The sequence below is a fragment of the Chlorocebus sabaeus genome, chromosome 8 (genome assembly GCF_047675955.1).
Source record: "Chlorocebus sabaeus isolate Y175 chromosome 8, mChlSab1.0.hap1, whole genome shotgun sequence".
NCBI classification, from domain to species: domain Eukaryota; kingdom Metazoa; phylum Chordata; class Mammalia; order Primates; family Cercopithecidae; genus Chlorocebus; species Chlorocebus sabaeus.
The window spans coordinates 110,002,189-110,022,437 of record NC_132911.1 but is presented as its reverse complement, the minus strand read 5'-3'; the positions used below and the strand labels follow the sequence as shown (position 1 = coordinate 110,022,437).

Below are 20,249 nucleotides of genomic sequence, written 5' to 3'. Positions count from 1 at the left end.
TGAAGGGGGTAACAGCCCCCATGATTCAATTACTTCCCACTGGGTCACTCCCATGACACATGGGGATTATAAGAACTACAATCAAGATGAGATTTGGGTGGAGACCTACCCAAACCATATAAATATGTTTGTCTTTGTACCAGTAACCATGTTGTTTTGGTTACTATAGCTTTGTAGGATAGTTTGAAATTGGGTAGTGAGATCTAATTCTGGGAAGAATGACATTGATGGTAGCATTGAATATATAAATTGCTTTAGACTGTACGGCCATTTTAACAATATTGATTCTTCCAATCCATGAGCACTGAATATTTTTCTATTTATTTGTATAATCTCTGATTTCTTCCAGCAGTGTTTTGTAGTTCTCCTTGTAGAAGTCTTCCACCTCCTTGGTTAGCTGTATTCCTAAGTATTTCCTTTCTTTGTGGCTATTGTAAATGGGATTGTGATCTTGATTTGACTCTTAGCCTGGACATTATTGGTGTATACAAATGCTACCGATTTTTGTACATTGATTTTGTATGCCAAAAACTTATTAAAATAGCCTATCAGTTCTAGCACTCTTTTGGAAGAGTCTTTGGAGTTTTCTAGGTATAGAAGCAAAGAGAGATGGCTTGATAACTTACTTTCCTATTTGGGTGCTTTGTATTTCTTCCTCTTGCCTGATTGGTCTGGCTGACTTCCAGTACTAGGTTGAATAGGAGTGGTTACAGTGGGCATCCTTGTCTTATTTCAGTTCTTGAGGGGAATGTTTCCAGCTTTTGCCCATTCAGTATGATGCTGGCTGTGAGTTTGTCATAGATGGCTCCTATTATTTTGAGGTATGTCTCTTGGATGATTGTCACTATAAACTGGAAAGCGAAGTCTGTGAAAGGAAGGATTTCTCTGGTGTTATTCACCACTTTTTCCCCAATGTTTAGCAAAGAGTGCACAATCGATAAACTTGCTGAATGAAATAATGAATGAATGAATGAGCTGTGAATCCCTGAAATTCAGAATGAAAATGACTTACAGTTTATTATGCAGGTATTTTAAGAATATACTATATATATGTACACATATATATATTTATATACACATATATACACACATACGTTCTCTCTCTATATATGTGTGTGTGTATATATATGCTTTTAGGTTGTCAAGGGAGGTGTTCTTAAATCAACTCTGATTAATTCTGGTCAGAACCACATTCAAGACAGGCTGTAGAAATTATTTGGACATTCCTTCTACTTTTGTTGCCCAGATGTTGCTCCTCTGTGGTCCATGCTATTCTGCATTGGAACAGTCCCTTCCTTGCATCAGAGTCTGTACTGTAAATAACAGAATGCTCAGGCTGTCAGCAATGTTCCAACTGCAGTGCTCATGAATTCAGAGTCAACACTTGGACTTCTGCAAGCCCAGCTCTCTCTTTTCTTAATTTCACAAAATTTAAGGAGGCTCCCACATCTTCCAATACACTTCACCTGCCAGTACTAAATTCTCATAGCCCAGGGACCCCATCTGTTTTCATGGCCAGCTGTCTTCAGGCCGCAGCTGTAGGTCCCATCCAGCAGCCTCTGCATTCTGCATGGGCGTGGCCATGGCAACAGGATATGCTTCACACCTCACTCCTTTTGGTAGAAGAACTTGCAGACAGATCCAAATGCACAGGAAACTCCACTGCACAGAAGTTTGGATTCCAGCCACTTCCCATGTGAGACTATGAAATGTTCCATCTGGCTGGAACAGCTCAGAGGAGCTCTGCTCCGTTAGCTATATAGGCTTGTAGAAACAGGAACTAATAACAAATCAAGTATTGGAAGCAAACACCAAATTTAAATGTGAATGCTAATTTTGCTTACTAGAAAAATTTCTTATAGATACAAATGTCAGAACTTTTTTTGTCACCAAGGCAATAGTTTATTAAGCCATTGGTTCACTAAATACAGCAGAGTTTCATTATGCTCATGCTACTTTCTTTTGTACAGAATTTTTTTCTGAAATGGGATGTTATTCCCATTAAATTACCTGGGAAGGAGAAACCTATTTTTCCTATTGCAGTATCATAACGGATAATGAACACCTTACTTCGTACATTCTATGATGCCATGTGGGAAATTGGTGTTTATTGCACTTTTCCCTCTAATTAGAAGTAAGCCAACCAAGGTGTTTCATAACATACTTGGAGACCAGTCAGACTGCACCTTGGAAGACAATGTTTTCTGGTCACTGAAAAAATATGCAGATTATCTCTTCTTATAGCTTAGTAACCATGTTCTATTTTTAGTTAAAAAGCTTATCTTATAACCCTTCTTAGCAGAAATTATTATCTACAGGACAAGTAGCAATGTAAGATAAAGTGAATCTTAATAATACCTCCAATACCCCTGACCTCCTTTTAGCCATGAACAATCCTAATTTATACATGTTTCACATGTCTTTTCATAAAGAAATCAGGAAAAATAAGCCTCTAGCATAAACTTATACCAGAAATGTCATTTTAGTTCCTCTGTTTTTCTGCTTTCCACTTTAAGTCTACAGGACTTTTGAAATACTCATTTTTATTACCGTATTGGGTATCTTTTCTTTCCTGTTGTTAGAAGGAAATGTAAGAAACTGATACCTATGATACCAAATGGAATGAAGCTGTGGCAGAATTTTGCATCCAAAATGACTGACTCATATTTTCTAGCTATTTAACGTCCAAATGCGAACATAAATGGCTTTTATTGCTGAGTTACTAGAAATAGAGAATCGACAAGATAATTTGTCTTTTATTATTTTTACTGCTTGTTCCCTCTAATCTTGTTATTCATGTTACAGACCATTACTGGAGTTGTAATACCTTATTCATTGAACAATAGACCTTAGAATACCTCATGCTAAAAGGAAATGCATGAGAAATAAATGTATCCATGGATTTCAAATGGCAAAGCTGTAACTAGGATTCATCCAGCTCATTTATGTTTGTTTCTGTAATACATAGCAACACAAAGTCTCTCATTTCTGTATATGAGAAAAACTGGGATTCTACAACCTCGGAATGTAAAAAGCTTTTGTTAAAACATCCAGTGCTACTTAAAGAAAATGGAAACAGGACAGAAAAGTTACCACCTTCTTTGGTCTCTCTTACAAACTCTTTTTGTCTCAGGGCAACAGAAATTTTTACATCTATACCAGATGATATCTTCAGACTCTCCCTTCCTGCTTCCACCTCAGTCAGCATAGGGACAGTTTAGGCAGTATTTATGTTTTAATTCTTTTCATTTAAAAAAACCTAACTTAAATTAGCCTAAATAGAAGTGAAAAATGGGTTAATGCAGCTGAAATAGTCAGAAATCATATTGGCTGCAGGTGTAGTGGGATTAATGGGCTAGATGTAGTTTTTCACTTTTTGTTTTGTTTTGACTAATTTCACTTTCAGGCAGGCTTCCTCCATTGGATAACAAAGATGGGCATCAGCCGCACTAGGCAAGAATCCTAAGAGCTTTGTGACTACCTCCATAAGAAAGACAGCATATTTTTAGCGTTCTGTCAAAATCCCAGGGAATACGGTCATCATTTTACCAGCTTAGATCATGAATCTATCCTTGAGCAACTCACTGCGACTAGAGGTGAAAGTTATTTGGCTGGATAGTTCACATGCTTGCCCCTAGGGGAACAGGAGCAAAAGTGTCAGATTAGCCCCACATCTACCACAGGACTGAAAAAGTCAGTTACGGGGTGAGGGCAGTCCACAAAGGAATGTTGCATAGATTAAAGACACACATTCCCAGAAGGAGGGATAGTCCACAAAGGAAAGCTGCATAAAGATGCACATTCACAGAAGTACAGTCTCAAAAACAGAACCTGCTAGAGAACAAGGTCCTCTGACAGTAGTCAGACTCTGAGGCTCTTGTTGACATCATGTATAAAGATGCCACACACATGGAAAAATAATTCTCTGCAACTGCTCTAGTCATTTCTGAATATCCTTGTCTAAGGGGCCTTTGAAAGTGCCTCACGATGCAGAATCAATATGCAACTTCTTACGTCTTCTGCTTACTAGATAATAAGTACCTGGTGACTAATAATGAGCCTCCCAAGTGCAGGTGGAGGCCAGCTGTTTCAGCACAAGCTGTCTTTGCTTCACGTGAAACGTTTCAGAAATGGTACATATGCAGATACACAGACCCAGGTTGGCAGCATTAAACGGAAGGACACTTGTTACTGTCCAATGCTCCAAAATATCCACAAACAAACTCTGAGTTTCCATGAGAATAATATAATGAGCTGGCAAGTAATTAACCCCCACTGGTAGTTAACGCTGTCCAATTAGTCTGCAGACAAAATTTTCCCATTTAAAAAAACATACACATGAAATGAAAACTGCATTTTATATTCTTACTCAAATGATCTAAAGATTGCAAGGACTTTTAATTCAGAGGAGTAGCTGACAGGGTCATGTACATGATTGTCTAGTATGATTTTGGCTCATGTTTGCTAATCAAATGGGAGACTCAAAATTTTCTAGAACATCACACATCGGGCCTGTAGTGGGGTGGGGGGAGGCACGAGGGATAGCATTAGGAAAAATACCTAATGTAAATGATGAGTTAATGGGTGCAGCACACCAACATGGCACATGTATACATATGTAACAAACCTGCACGTTGTGCACATGTACCCTAGAACTTAAAGTATAATTAAAATATATATATATATATATATATATATAAATTTAAATGTACTAGAGATTACCATCCCTATAGGGGACTGTTTTGCTAGTCAATTCAATTCAATTACAGTAACAATACCTCCAGCCCTTTATAATAAAGTTCAAATAAACAAGTAAGCTATGGCAATAGCAAGCAAACAGCTGAATAATTTTAACAGCCTTTAAAAAAAAAAAGATTGAAGTTAATGTTAATAGCTTTTTGTAATGGAAACTTTACAAACAATTCTTCAAAGGCAAATGACAAAGGCAAGTGGTTCAGAACCTCAGAGAACTCAGGATTAAAGTAATTTAATCCTAGCACTGAAACTGAAAGCTTGAGGTCCAGAGGTGAAGGCACATTTGTAATGTTGTATACGTATTATGGTATATGTATCATGTCCATTATGTTTAAATAGAAGACTTTTTTTTTAAGTTGCTAGGCATGCTGATTTTGCCAAATACTATCTGTTCTCTTGGAAAATAGATATCATTATGTCTGTTCCAATAAAGGATGGTGGATCATGTCACCCCCTGCTTCAAAGACCAGAATCCTTAGCCTCACCAAGAGGACTCTGGATTATTTGGCACTGGCTTACCTCTCCACCTCCATCTGGTCCCACACTCACCTTGCCCCAGACAGTGACCATCTTTTGTGTTCTCATATGTGCCAACCTATTTCCTCTGCCTGGAACACCTCTCTACTCCTGCCCCCAGCTCCAAGTGGCCTTCAACCTAGGCAGCCCCTCCATTCCCGTGCAGCGTAACCTCCTGTCTGCCTCTGCTTGGCCTTCAGAGCACCTCCCAGGTAGTCTAATTGACATCCTCTCCCCAGCACACACCTTATACTATTAGCTCCATGAAAGCATGGGCCATGTTTGCTTTACCCCTTATCGTATCCTGTGTTCAGCTGAGTGCCTGGCACATACTTGGATCCCCAGCATTTGTTAGAAAAATGTTCTGTGCATTTGGGAAGACGCTGTTCAAAGAGTTAAAAAAGAAAAAAGTTCCCTGCAACCTAAAACTGCTGTTTCCCAGTAAATATATTTTGATTTGGCAGATGTCACTATGATTAGCATTCCTTGAATACGTCAGGAAGGCCACAGTAAGAGCATTTTAGTAACTTCAGGAAATTCCTAAATAACTGTGAGGTTTCACTGACCTGAGTTAGGTCAATGACACAAGTGAAACTAAAGCAGATTTTACTCTAAAAGAGGCAAAACTTCCTGTCAGGGAGTCAAAAATGAAATGAGCTTTATTAAAATAGAAAGGTTAGCTGTAAAATGGGTATGTATCTAATTGTAAATATGACTCATGGGGAAGCGATTCTCCTACTCCTCAGGGGGATGCCCTTTGACTACTACCTCCACTGATATTTAAGTCACTCAAATGATATGCTTTGGCATAACAGCCCTTAGAATAAATAAAGTTTAAAAAGTAAGAGTATAGATCTTGTCAAGGGTGATATGTTCATTTAAGTCATACCCAGCCTACCAGGGAACTACATTAAAACTTACAAAAATATCCCTGATCTATGGGCCTGGAAGTTTGACATCGGTCCTCTGGAATTCACAAACACATGAGATTGAACCCAATAGACTCAGAGTGGCCTCTTCCCATCTGGGGTTCCAGGGATCCAGAGTCATGCATATGGGATGGTCTAAAACCTAGGCCTCCTGATAGGAAATATTACAATGGGTTGTACACAGCACTTAGAATTCTAAGACTGCGTTGGCTCCACATAGGAAAAGCCCTTTAGAAAGCCCACAGAGAATCTACAGATGCTCAGAAACGTGCCCACTCAGCAAATGGCACGAAACCTGCTAGAACCAGTGTTTCCTATGGAATTGCATAGCTGACATCTGGCAGATCAAGCACAAGTGTGGTCAGAACACCCTCAATAGTTCTGGCTTTCTGGACCAAGCCAGTGTTCACAATGAATAGAACTTACTACTGGGAGGAGTCAAAGAAAGATTTTAGGTTCTTCATCTTTTTTGGTTCTATGAATCCCTCTGGGAGTCTGTAAAACCTATAATACATTCTAAAAATGAGATACATAGGATTTCAAATGAAACTAAATGCAATGAAAAACAGTTATCAAATTTTAAAAGAATGAAATTCTGACACAGTCTGTGTTTCTTTATTAATACAGTTGACCCTTGAACAACACAGGTTTGAACTGTATGGGCCCATTTATAAGTGAATTTTCTTCCATCTCTGCCACCCAAGAAAGCAAGACAAGTCCCTCTTCTTTCTCCTCCTTCTCAGCCTACTCAGTGTGAAGAGGATAAGGATAAAGACCTTTATGATTATTCACTTCCACTTAATATATAAACATATGTTCTCTTCCTTATGATTTTCTTAATAGCATTTTGTTTTCTCTAGTTTATTATAAGAATACAGTATATAATATGTATAACACACACAATCAACTATGTTATTGGTAAGACTTCTGGTCAACAGTAGGCTATTAGTAGTTAAGTTTTTGAGGGGTCAAATGTTATATGTGGATTTTCAACTGTGTGGCAGGTCAGCACCACTAACTCTCCTATTGTTCGAGTCAACTATACTTGAAATAAAAAGTTCCAACAGTAGGTCTAATAATCATATTTTCAAAGTTGTGATGAGCATAAATGATGCTCATCATTCAAAATATCTGCAAACAACTGTAATGTGATATATTCTCTATGACTTCCATTGGTGACAAAGTGACAGGTACTGCTAATAACTTATGTGCTTTGTGACCCACACCCATAATTAATGAAAATGCCAAATTTCAATTAGAGGACAGTAACAATAAAGATGCCATTTTCTCTGTCCAGGTTTGTGAATTAACTGAATTCTATCCATGTCAGTGAGCTACAGGTTAAAAACCCCTATTTTAGAAAGATTTTAGATTAATTTTTAAAATCATTTAAACTTGGAGACTCCATGATTAACTTGACATAAGTCTGGGGTGGGGGATCGTTGCATATATATTGATAAATGGGTTTGAGTTTTAAAAATAGAATATAGCATATAAATCAGTAGTATTTTATGTATTATAATGAAAAACATTCAGATAGTATATAGGATATTTTCCTTACTGAAAAATTATGGTTGCTCATTCCCGGCCTTATATTCTCCCCTTATAATCAGTCCTTCTAAGTACTCCTGCTTTCTATATAACTATATAACTGTCTTTTTTTTCTTTTTTTGAGATGGAGTCTTGCTCTGTCACCCAGGCTAGAGTGTAGTGGTGCAATGTCTTCTCACTGCAACCTCCACCTCCCAGGTTCAAGCGATTCTCCTGTCTCAGCCTCCTGTGTAGCTGGGACAACAGGCGTGCGCCACTGCACCTGACTAATTTTTGTATTTTTAGTAAAGACGGGTTTTCACCATCTTGGCCAGGCTGGTCTTGAACTCCTGACTCCTGTTCCACCCACTTCGGCCTCCCAAAGTGCTGGGATTACAGGCGTGAGCCACCGCGCCTGGCATATAACTGTCTTAATCTACTTCCAAACATTTACATTTTCCAAACGTTTTCATGAAATTTTCATGGCTCCTGCCCCAATGATTATCCTCAGTGATCACTGATACAGTGGTGAGGTCTGTAAAATTCCCTCTGTTCCTTTCTATTGCCAAGTAAAATTCTATTCTGTGGAATCCACGACTATAATTTGTTTATCCATTCCTCAACTGATAGACATCTGGGTTATTTCCAATTTGGGGCAATTATGAACGCAAGTGCTGTAAACTTTTGAGTTCTCTGGGTCCAACCTTAGTCTTAGGCCCTATGGACCTGGGCCTTGGGCTGGCTTTTCCTCAACTTTTCTGCCCCTCCCTCTTCATGTGGCACCAAAATATGCTCTGTATGTCTTGCAGACCTCTGTTTTGGATAAGCACAGAACCCTGGGCTCTATAGTTTCTGCCTTTCCCCTAGTTGTGTAAGGCTTTTCACATGAGAGAAATATCTGGGGTGGTACATGGGATTTTGTGCCTGTTCCTAAGGGCAGAGTCTCAGTACTTGCACACCTGTGGAACCAAACGGGGCTTTCTCTGGTCATTTTCTCTGTCCCCAAAGTTTCTGATAAGTACTAAGTAAAGGTCCCTGGGAAAGAACTCGTGGATGAGCACAGATTTCCCTTGTGTCTGAGACTCCCAGTTACTCTCAACTATCCTACTGGCCCTCACTTGATTTTTAAGAATTGAAAATTTTCACTAATGTCTTCTTCACCTTTTACATGTTTAATTTTTTTAATTGTGGTAAAATACACATGACATTACATACACCATGTGAACCATTTTTAAGTGTACATTTCAGTGGCATCCAGTAATTCACACCGTTGTGCAACTGTCACCACCATCCAGTAGTCTTTTCACCTTTCAAAGCTGAAACTCTGTACCCATTAAACGATGACTCCCTACGCCCCCACCCCCCACCCTCTGGCAACAACCATTTTACTTTCTGTCTCTATGAATCTGAGTCAGAGACACAGGGGAGAAGGTCATGAGATGATGGAGATGGAGACTGGTGGCATGATGAGTCTATAAACCAACAAATGCTGGGGACTGCCAGCAAAACTAGAAGCTAAGAGAAAGGCAAGAAGCAGATTCTCCCCATTCAGCCTCCAAAGCCTGAATGGCCATACCAACACCTTAACTTTAGACTTCTAGCATCTAGAACTGTGAGAGAACACATTTCTGTTGTTTTAAGCTACCCAGTTTGTGGTAGTTTATGTAGCCTTAGGAAATGAAAACAGTATTTGTTTACCATATAGACATTGTTGAGATAATACACTCAAGGGTTTTGGTTTTCCTTTTCTCTTTCCAGTAATTCATGATCACTAAAGCAAGTTTCTGCATCCTGAATGGACATCAGTCTAATGTGCCTGCAGGGACATTATCATTTATTCCCCTCTTCCAGTAGTAACAGATTATAGATCATGCTTTAGGACTATTGGTTCAAAATAGCCTATTCTTCCCCCAAACTCTCTCTCTCTCTCTCTCTCTGTCCTTTCTAAATGAGGAGTCTTGAGGACAGTGACACAATGATGGAAAACAGCTAGAGCTGATCCATTCCAGCACTGGGATATTATCCTGTCCAAGGTCTTGCTCTTCAGAATTTCCTTCAATTCCATGAACTCCTCCATAATCATCCAATGGATTCCTTTCTGCTTAATCTGAATATAATACACTTCTATTTAAGTCAGTGAAGGAACTCCGATAAGTTACAACATTGTAACTTTTAGTTTTGTTCTGTTTTAAGATTTACCTCATTTGGACTTACCACTATTAGTAGGTTCCAGTGAAATTTCAGCCTTACTCCATTCTCTTCCACAAAATAATCTAAATGATTAGCTCAGCGCTTTTCTATGCATAGTTATCTATGATGTATCTATTACTGTTTTTGCAAATCTCTGTGCTTCAGTCAGAAGAGACAGTTGATGGAAAACTTTTAAAAAGTGCATAGTTCCTAACTAAGCTACTAACAACCTTTTATTTTCAGTCCCATTAGACAGCAAAAATAATTTAAGAACTGCAATACCAAAGAAAACTTCACCTATAATGTTTAGGGACAAACATAATGTGTGCATGATACTCAAACACAAAAAAAATTAATATATTATATAATCAACATCTGTGCCTTAAAAGCTATGTTAAAATGATCTCTATGTATTTCTTAAAATTACAGAATATTTTTATCATGCCAGAATGGTAATTTTTTCTTCTTAGTTGTTCATTTCATATTTCAGATAATTAAAAACTGTATCTGAAACATTCACATGACTTTATGCTTTCTCTGTTATACACCCACCAATGTGACTGCTGATTTGAAATTTAAAAACATGCTGGCAAAGAGGTAAAAATCTCACTTCAATGATACTTTAGTCATGTGACAGAACACCTTTCAACTTCTTTGGTTTTCTTAAGAACTTAAGAACCTAAATAGATGTAACAGATGAGGAAAGTTTAGTTCATTTCTGTGTTTTTTAAGTTTTTAACTCCATTGTGCTAGAGTATCTCCCCCACCTCCCATGTTGGAAACTTCATATGGAAAAACCAATTGCTACACTGACATACTTACCACAAGTAGACTACATTTTATAGTAGCCTGAAAGCTACTAACTTTAAAAATGCAGATATGTGATTTTATTTTCCCATTTTAAGACATTTTAAAATAAGGCACTTACATTTATTTATGTGACTAAAACATTTGGATGAATGAAAACAGAAGAAAATATTTTTCACTCAAAGCCATTTATCATGGCTATTAACATTCTTCTGCTTAATAAGTGATGTATGACATCCAGTGACTGATCTACGCAAAGGGTGAAAAATAAATGAGAACATCCTTAGTGTGTGAATATATTAATTCAAAAAGTAAGATCACATTTTATCTTAGAAAATGAGTGCATTTAAGAGACCGTATTCAACAGCCCTATTGGATGATGTAGAATCTTTTTTTTTTTTTTTTTTTAATATACAAACATTTAACAAGTTAACCTTTCTGGAATTTTTTTTAGTTGCCCATGTTTGTAGAGACTAAGACTTGTTTGCTGCATAAATCTTAGTAGCCTTCCTGTAAAGTGTAATTTGGTATGTAGATGAAGGACCAGAGGCTAGTAAGGCAACCCAGGAACAAAGGAATAAATCACTGGATGTTAGATTAACAATTTATATGATGACAGCTTCTCCTGACTTTTATCAGAAAACAGTGATTCTACTACCTAGTATCTAATGTAAGAAAAACATTAAGTTGTTCCTTGAACAAACAATTGTTTGTAGCAAAACATAAATTCTAGTGTGTACCCAGCCAGTCTAATGATGTAGGTTGAAGGAAGAGAGCTAACGTGCACTGGTGTCATTAATCTTGAAAATTCAGATCAATCACTAGAAATATATATTCAGTAATGGTACTGAAAGAATCCTCTAGACTTTAACTATGACCCAAATGAAATAAAACCATGACTCTGACATTTTTCTTTGGGGCCAAAAAGTAACAAAAATGCTGTGGTGGCTTCTTCTTGTGCTAGCATACAATCAGCATACAAACAGCAATCCCTCAGTTTTCTATGGGAAAACATACTTCCTCAACCAATATATTCCACCTTTCTGGCCACTGTGACTGGTGGAGGGCTCTTGACCTGACCAGGGATATCTGCTAGAATTTCTAGGAAGAGGAGCTTCCTCTTTCCTCTGTAAAAAGCATGGGAAGAGACTGTCCTCTTCACTAGGTTTGAACCTGGGAACAAGAAGCTCTGAAAGCTTCTGGCAGCCATCTTAGAACCCTGAAGAGTAAGCCTCTCAAGGACATACCCAAGACTGAGGAAGAGGAGCTACGAAATTGCAAGGGAAACTACAGTGCAACTGGTCACATGGTGTGAGCCCTGAATCAGGTCCCGCCTAGAGTCACACAGAGCCCCCGACTCCACTCACTCACACAGTCATTAATCATGTCTCTCTTTTTTCCCCTCAAGAAACTTGAGATCAGGCTTTTTGATTCTTGAGAGTAAAACAGTTGGAACTAATTCAAGCATAAACGATCACTTGCAAGGGCACAGCTGAAGTGTGGTGGAATTAGCAGAGTACAAGGACAAAGAGGGTGCCAGACATCATGCTAGCATCTTTCCTTGCTTATCTCACCGAATCATCACAGGAATTGATATGATTCTCAAAAAGTAGTAAGGTAGAAAGTAATCTGCCCAGTATTTTTGTAGTTAGTAACTGAGGAATAGAGATTTGAATAGAAACTTGTGTGGTGCTAAAGGGAATGTTCTTTCAAAGTTTCCATCTGTTCTGGTTTCCAACTTTAAGTCTTTCATAATTCCAATCGATCATATGCAGATCAGTCACCATAAATTACAAATAAGAATACATACATTATTTATTTTACAATGGACAACACACAGCAGGTTTTCAGATTTTTATTGAATCTGAAATGCTTCAATAAACCATATTAGCAACACCACTAAACTGGTATAAAAACATCTATTAACTTAATAACAGACTTATCAACAAGGGCCAATCTTCAATTTTCTGATCATCAAAAAATACATCCCAGTTGAAAGACATTATGCATATGGTATTGTTTGGTTTTAGATATCTTTACCTAAAGCTCTATTTATGTTCATCCCAATTAGGAAAAAATAAAAAGGCGCTTAATCTTTTTGACAATGTAGGTCAATACGTGAATTGAACATAATTGAGACCCATCAGTTACCCTTTTTTTGGCTCTAGAAGACCCAGAATCTAACAACTGAAAGGAGAAGTTCTTGAGCTAAATATAGGTTCTTGAGAATTTTTAAATAAATAAAAGAAACATGAATTTAACCAAGAAAATAAGCATGCTTGTAAGAAGCAGAAGGTTTGGATGGAGATTTTGAAAACTGTAAACTAAGCTGAAATGATGCAGAGTGACTACTGACCTCGGGCAAATCATTTCATAATTATCTTCATTTTAAAGATGAGGAAATAAAGTTCCATAAAGTTAAGCTCATCTAAAGTCACAAGCTACTAAGCAGGAGTGCCAGGTTTGACTGCAAAGCTCTTGATCCTCCCTTAATGTCTGTGCCTCTTTCCTTGTAAATGGATGGTTAGTATTCTGGCTCATCAGTCAGTCTTTTCCAAACACATCAGTTGATTGTCAAACCTGGTCAAAACACTGTTGCTCAAATCAAAATTGTGAAAATCAGGCTTCATAATCCAGAAGGCTGAGTTCAGTGTTTTGGTCAGTGGGGTCCCAGACCAAGGTCAAGCAACATGCATGTAATTCTGTAAAACAGACTACAGCCTGCACCTTTTAATGTGCCCCCAATGACAAACAGCATGTCTCTTTTACCTTCTTTAGGCGGATAGAGACAATTCTAAATCACAAAATTAGAAGGAACCGTATCAGCCATCTGAGCCCAGGATTCAGATTCCAAACGACATCACATAATGAATATTCCAGACAGAAGAGACACACTATTTATAAAGAAGGCTGAAAGCCTGGGAAAATGTTCCAGGCTATTTGTTTCTTTAGATGAATAAGCATTTGTAAACAAAAGTAAAACCTTCCACAAACAAGGTTGCCTTTTCCCTGCATTGCTATTACTTATCTTTAACAATTATAAGATAAAATGAAATTGTAAAAAAGATATTCTCTTTCCCGTTGCTACAGCATAAATTTCAAAATCTTGCTCTGTGTGTATGTGTGTGGTTGCTCCTGAATTCAGCAAGAGCAAAGTTTGATAAAATTCTCACATGACCCTCCTTCCAGCTGGGACAACAATTGACATGCCAGAGTAAGCAGAAAGTTTGTTTTTAGGTAAAAGGAGCTGCCGTCTTATCAGTATTTCCTTGTCCCCCAAATAAATATGGTTTCTCCAAATAAGTATACTTTAAAGCATAGGTATTGCCTAGTACCCAAAATAACAAAAATGCTCAGGTCTGTAGTTTTTCTATTAATCTCCTCAAAATAGTGACACAGAATGCTCAGTCTTTGAAAGTGTGTGGTTAGAACCTTTGCTGAAAACACCATTAAAACAGAACTGATTTGAAATTCTGCTTCCTCTAACTACCAGTGCCAGCTAGCCCATTGTCTTCTACCACTGTGGCTATCAGAAGTGCAAAAGGGCACACATCCATTCAACAAGTATCTGCAGGGAAGGAAACCACCTCTCCTTGCTCAGATGTCAAACAAAATCAATAACCATTTGCTAAGGAAAGGAAAAGAGAGACAAGAACTGATCCCTTTCACCTCAAATTTCTCATTCCCTCCTTGTCTAGGCTGTACAGAAATCCATGGAACTGTTTTCCCCTTAATGATTTCTTTTGCCTTCTGCATCTCACCAATTGTGTTCTGAAGTCTTTTCAAGAATCAGAAAATATCTCTATAATTGCTCCAAATTCAATGAAAATGAATACCCATCTTATGTTTCTTTGTACAGATACACTTTGAGAGATATATCTGGGTATTGCAAGTGTAAGAGTCCCAGTGTCTAAAACAGAACCTGCTACTGTTGAGTTTACAAATGCTTATGGAATTTACAAATCTGATTATCATTGGTTCAAATCATATTTATTGGGTTTTCACATAGTAAAATGACAGCTGCATTCTATCAATACCAGCATTGCTTACACTGAAGTCATGTTTTCCCAAGTTCTTTCACTATTCCCTTGGGAAAGATGAAGTCTCTCTAATAGCAAGAATATGCAATTGAACAAACCAATTCAGTAAATATACAAGCAGAGAAACTGAGGTTGCCTTTGTGAAAAACAAAGGCTATCCCCACTGCCTTTTTCCAAGACAGGCACAAATCCTCATTCCACCTAGAAGCAGAAAAGAGCTGTTTGTGTTTGTACACACAGGAGAAAGGGTGGAGCGGGGTGGGGGGCTTGCTGGGTTCCCCAGAATCTTAGCAGGAGTATCAAGTCTGCTGCAACACAGACCCCTGAGGGACAGTAATAGGTAAGGGTGAATGGAATGGTTATTAGAACAAGAAAGGAAGTAAGCAACCTAATGATGATACCTTCATAATGAATTCTGAAACAAACCAATAACAAAAATGGGTGGAATGGTGGGACAGAAGAGGAGGTAGAAACAATGACCAAATTTTAGTTTCACTAGGTCTCATTGTGCTAATGACAAGGCTTTTACCTAATAAGTGCTCTGAGTTCCTGCATGCAGGGGATATTAGAACAGTATCTTATTACATTTATGAGTGTAAGGTATTCTTCCTCCTTTCTAGTCAATGCATTGTGCTCCAGAATCAAAAGGCTTGATGCTTCTCAATACACTCCATGCTGTCGATTTCAAATGGAAATTAAATACAGTATGAGAAAATTATACGACATTCTTACCTTTCTATGTAGATACCTATAAATACTAAGGTTTCCTTTTGGAATTTTTTGGGGGCTTCAAATAAATATTTGCCTAACATTTTTCTCTGATTGTTCAATCCCTCACTTGATAAAGAACTTAGAAGTTGTAATTTTAATTAAATTAATTTTAATTAAAAATTAAGATTATCTCTTTTAAAAAGCAATTACCAAACAAGTTCAGTGAAATTAGTACAGCAGAATATTTTTGATTTGGTTTTATCAAACAATGTTTACTTAGTTCTCATGCACACATCCATATAATTCACCTTTTAGAAATTCTCAATATGTCTTAGGGTTTTTTGTTTTTTGTTTTTTAAAGGCTGAAAAACAGTTCTGCCAAAAGGAAGCCTCTTTAATTTCCTTAAAACAAGTGTTTTCGAACGTGGGACCATTTTGCAAAGAAAGTCTCTTACAAACTACTCGATTTTCAAGATGGACTTCCAATAGGAATATTTGAAAGTATCCTAAAAGGGGTTGCTTTTAATGTTAAGCACATCTTGTTGAAAATCAGGTTTCTCAAATTAAGCATTACTGACATTTGGGCTGGATAATTGCAGGAGGCTGTCTAGTTTATTGCAGAATGTTCGCAGCATCCCTGGCCTGGCCCACAAGACACCAGCAGCACCTCTCCCCCAAAGTTGTGACAACCAAAAATGTCTCCAGATATTGCCAGTATCCCCTAGGGGGCAAAACTGCCCCCAGTGGAGAATCACTGCTCTAAGCCTATCAATAAGATCTATCCCTAAAGGGAGAGAAAGTTATTTCTCTTCTTCCACTTTGACTGACATCTCCGTTTCTCATTTTGCCTCCTCAAGCCATTTCACCACCTTTACTTTCTTCTTCTTCCTCGTCTTTTTTTTTCCTCTGTAATGACTTTACCTTAGCGCAACAAAGATTCCATTGCCTATTTTCTAAAGCTTACCAGGATTTAGGGAACAATCCTCCAGAAAAAAAGTGTCCAGTTAGGCTTCCACTTAAGGACTAGGAACCGGCCCAAGGGTACAATCCTTTGTGTTTCAAATGCAGGAGGTGGGGAGTAAAAGATTCTCTCATCTCACATTAAATTTAGCATTCTATAATGAAGCCTTTTCCTGCACACACTCATAAGATCTACCCGGACCTACTCTCTGCTTTTATATGACACCCTAATCAATTTGGCCAATTTTCCCTCTTCTGTGACCCCCAAACGAAAGAATACAGGCAGACATATCAGATGATGTTTTATTTGAACAGCATTCTGTGCAGAACAGAATTAATGGCTGAAATGATCATTTATTTTACCTTCACATGATTTATAAAAATGACTGAAAAAAACATAGCCATAAAAGCCAATAATGACAAAAGTATTTTTATTCAAATTTCCCACCTTACAGATGTCCAGAATAATCAACATATTTCAAAGGGTATATTTCAAAAACATACCCTAGCAACTCAGCCAGCCACTGTCACATGGAATAAGAGGACATGTCCTGGCCATTAGAACCGTGCTGTCCTCGCTCTTGTGTCCCTCCATGGGATAGACATCACCTTTTAAGACAACCGTGCCACTGTCTCCAACAGTTTTCCACAGAGTTCTTGTTTCTCTTCATCTGAATCTTCTCTGCGCAATTTGGTGTCCTGAACTATTTCTGATGGTTGCACACAAGATCTCAGGGACTGGATCTTTTAGTTATGAGACCAGCCCTCTGAGATAGCAGACAGTAGGTACAGTGCTTGCTCTCCCTTCTTTTCATCCTTCCAGAGTTGCCTTCATCTTCATTTCCTGCATCTGGTAAAGTCTCTCTGAAAATGTGAAACCGACGGCAGAACATGGCAAGCTGGATGGAGAAGCCGACAACCCCTCCCCCACTCTCACCCCCAACGCCGGGCCCGGCCCGGCAGGTCCTGTTTCGGATCCCGCACACTGTGGAAGCTTCTTGCTTCCCTGTTTTGGTGGGTGAAATCTTTGCTGTTCAAAAAGGCGTTTTTGCATAGAGATTTTAGGACGTGTTTATTCTAGTAACCTAGTGTTTTCTTTTTTCACTATATTTACATGTCGGGAACTCCAGGGAGGCCCCCGCCAGAGATTCCCTTAAATGCTGATCTCTGTTCCTGCTTCTCCGCCCCGCTGGCCTTTTGGAGGCATCGTGCTTCCCTGTCCGCGGGCAACAATCACAGCATCACCTGCAAGGGGCAGCAGAGTGAACCGCGGACCCCCGGAGTGACGCCTTGGAGATGAACCCTTTGGATTTGGGAACCCCTCTGACGGCCGGGACTCCCAGGATTCCCTTCCATAGAGGGAGTCCACGGTGGTCGCAGCCGGCGGCTGAGTCCTCCTTAGAGTGCCGAATCAGAGAAGACCCGCATCAGGTTTGGGATGTAAGGGGAGAGGGAGAGGTTAGAGAGAGGCATTATTGGATAAGCAAAGAATGCTACGCTGGGAAAAGGAGGCAGAAAAGACGTAGGGAAGCATGTTCCCCTTAATCCCTTCCCCGTGCCGCCCGTGGATCCCTGGATTTTCTTATCATGGAGACAGGCTGCAGCCACACACGCGACCCCGGGCCGGAAACATGCACACGCGCGCGCACACACGCACACACACGCCCCGCCGCGAGTTGCACGCTGCAGACTTCTGCCTGACTTCCTGGCCAAAAATACCGCACCTCTGGGGCCGGACCATGAATTCCTGTGGCCTAGAACTGACACCACTCCCCCTACCCCACCCTACTCCTGCAACACACACATTCAGACCCTACACTGCACCCTGAGCGTGCCAGGAACCACTTAAGGGAAGCCCGAGCAGCTCCCCCCTGTAAACGACTACCTTCCCCACTGCCTGATGTCTATTTAAATCTCCTACAAGCTCGCCTACAGCGAGCCGAGGTGCATCTAAGCCAGGTAGTAGACGGAGGAGGAGCCCGGGGTGAAAGTGAACCTCAGAGAATAGTACTAAATCACTATTCAAGGGGCGGCACGGGGAAGCCTCCAACCCTCTCCCGAACCTTTCAGGCCCTATCAGCAGCCCAGTTCCAACGCCCGATCCTGCACAGCTCCCTTCCTCTTCACCCGAATCCCTCAGCGATTTTCCAGCCGGCCCTTCCAGGCCACTTTCTACATCCATCCTCTCCCCAGCCAGTTCCCAACATGTGGCCTCGAGTACTCTAGCCGGAGACAGAGTCCAGGCTGACTCCATCATGATGTGCCCCCTAACCTTGTACTGACTGCCCAAATTATCCGAGTCCTCCGGAGCCCACTGTCCCTTTCACCGGCGTCCTTTGCTCTCGTTCAAATCCGCTTTCCACGCGCCCCACTTTACACCCATCCTCCTGCCGCTCTGGTCAAGGCACGTTTGCCCTCCACTCTGCGCCCCCAACACTGTACTCTCACGCTGCTCCCACCCTATCCCCCGGTGACACCCCCACTTTCCTTCTGCGGCTGTCCCCTGGCCGGGCTCCCGCGCCCCAAGTCCAGCCTCCCCGCCCGGTCCCCTCCCTCGCCGCACGGTCTTTCCTTCTTCCCAAGTCTGCCCTCTGAGCCCCCGCTGGAGCTAGTTCTGCCCTCCTGCTCTGCCCGTCGTACCCGCTCGAGCATCCCAATGGCCACCAGGTTTCAAAGTGGCTCGAACAGGCACCAGACACAGGGGACAGAGGCCAGCCGGCTCTCCCGGGCGCCAGCCGCGCCTCCCGCTATCCCTCCTGGACTCCCCCGGGCTCCAAGACCTCGCCCCACCACCCAGCAGCCTCACAAACTTACTTGCGGGTCGCCAGGAGGGGGCTGCGGTGAGCGGCGGCGGGCCCAGCGGCGGCGAGTGCGCCCCTCTCGGCGGGGCTGGGCGGCGCGGCGCCGGCGCTGCGCTCCTGCGGCCGCGAGGTGAATGGGCTCAGCCTGACGCAGCCCAGCTCTGCCCCCGCTGCCGCCGGCGCCGTCGAGCGCTTGCAGACATGCTCAGTTTCCGGACCTGCCCGCGTGGAAGCTACCAAGAGCCGGCAGCGGCGGGGGAGACCGATAGGAGCCGCGGGGCGCCGCGAGCCGGAGGCTACCACGCCGGGGGCGGGGGGAGCCACGCACCGCTAAAAATAGCTCCTGCGGAAGCCGCGAGGACTCAGCGCGCACCCCTCCGCGAGCGCGGCCCGTCTGACTCGGGTTCGGGCTTTTGCACTCGCTACCGCGGCGGGGAGCGGAGCTCGGATCCCCACCCGGGTGGAGACGGCGCCTCTGGTGCTGGCGCCCACTAGAATAGCCTGGACTAAGCCAGAGCTGCCCCGATTTCGGGGTCCCGCCTATCGGGCAGCTCTAATACTAGGTTCTCCCTAGAGAAGCAGAGGAAAGTTTTGTTAAAGCGATAAAAAAGCTTCTGCGTTACAAGGAAATTTGTTCAGATTTACGGAGGAAAAAAATGTTTTTCAGATGCTTTGGTTGCTGGGAAAAACAAGGAGGAAAGGAAGGCGAAGTCCGACAGCCTAGAGAGGGACCCAAGGCCACTTGGAGCGGGCTGAAGGGGGCTCTGCAAAGAGCTTCTAAAATTCAGAATTCTTTGGGGCGTTTGTGACTTCTCATTCCGCAGTATTTTGCATAATTCGTTGACACCCAACCCTGACCTTGTAGATTTTCTTGTTCCTGTCACCTGAACTGTAATTTACTTTCTCCACAGGCTGCCTTCACTCCTTCCCCCTACAACCCGGTTTTAAATTGCAAAACGAAAAAGGCGCAAACTGGGTGGGTAGATTCCGAGACCTGAACTGGAACCTGG

The 20,249-nt window shown here is 41.1% G+C and overlaps 1 protein-coding gene across 3 annotated transcripts in view; it reads right to left on the bottom strand.

Moving 5' to 3' along the window:
• OXR1 (oxidation resistance 1) overlaps nt 1-19,443 on the bottom strand; it is a 477,189-nt gene extending 457,746 nt beyond the window's left edge. The window contains exon 1 of one of the 3 annotated variants that reach the window (XM_008001339.3): nt 19,253-19,443. The gene's annotated coding sequence lies outside the window, so the exon portion shown is untranslated. The remainder of the gene's footprint in view (nt 1-19,252) is intronic. The other 2 variants (XM_008001336.3, XM_073018312.1) reach the window with 2 other exon arrangements.
• Nucleotides 19,444-20,249: the final 806 nt, after the last annotated feature.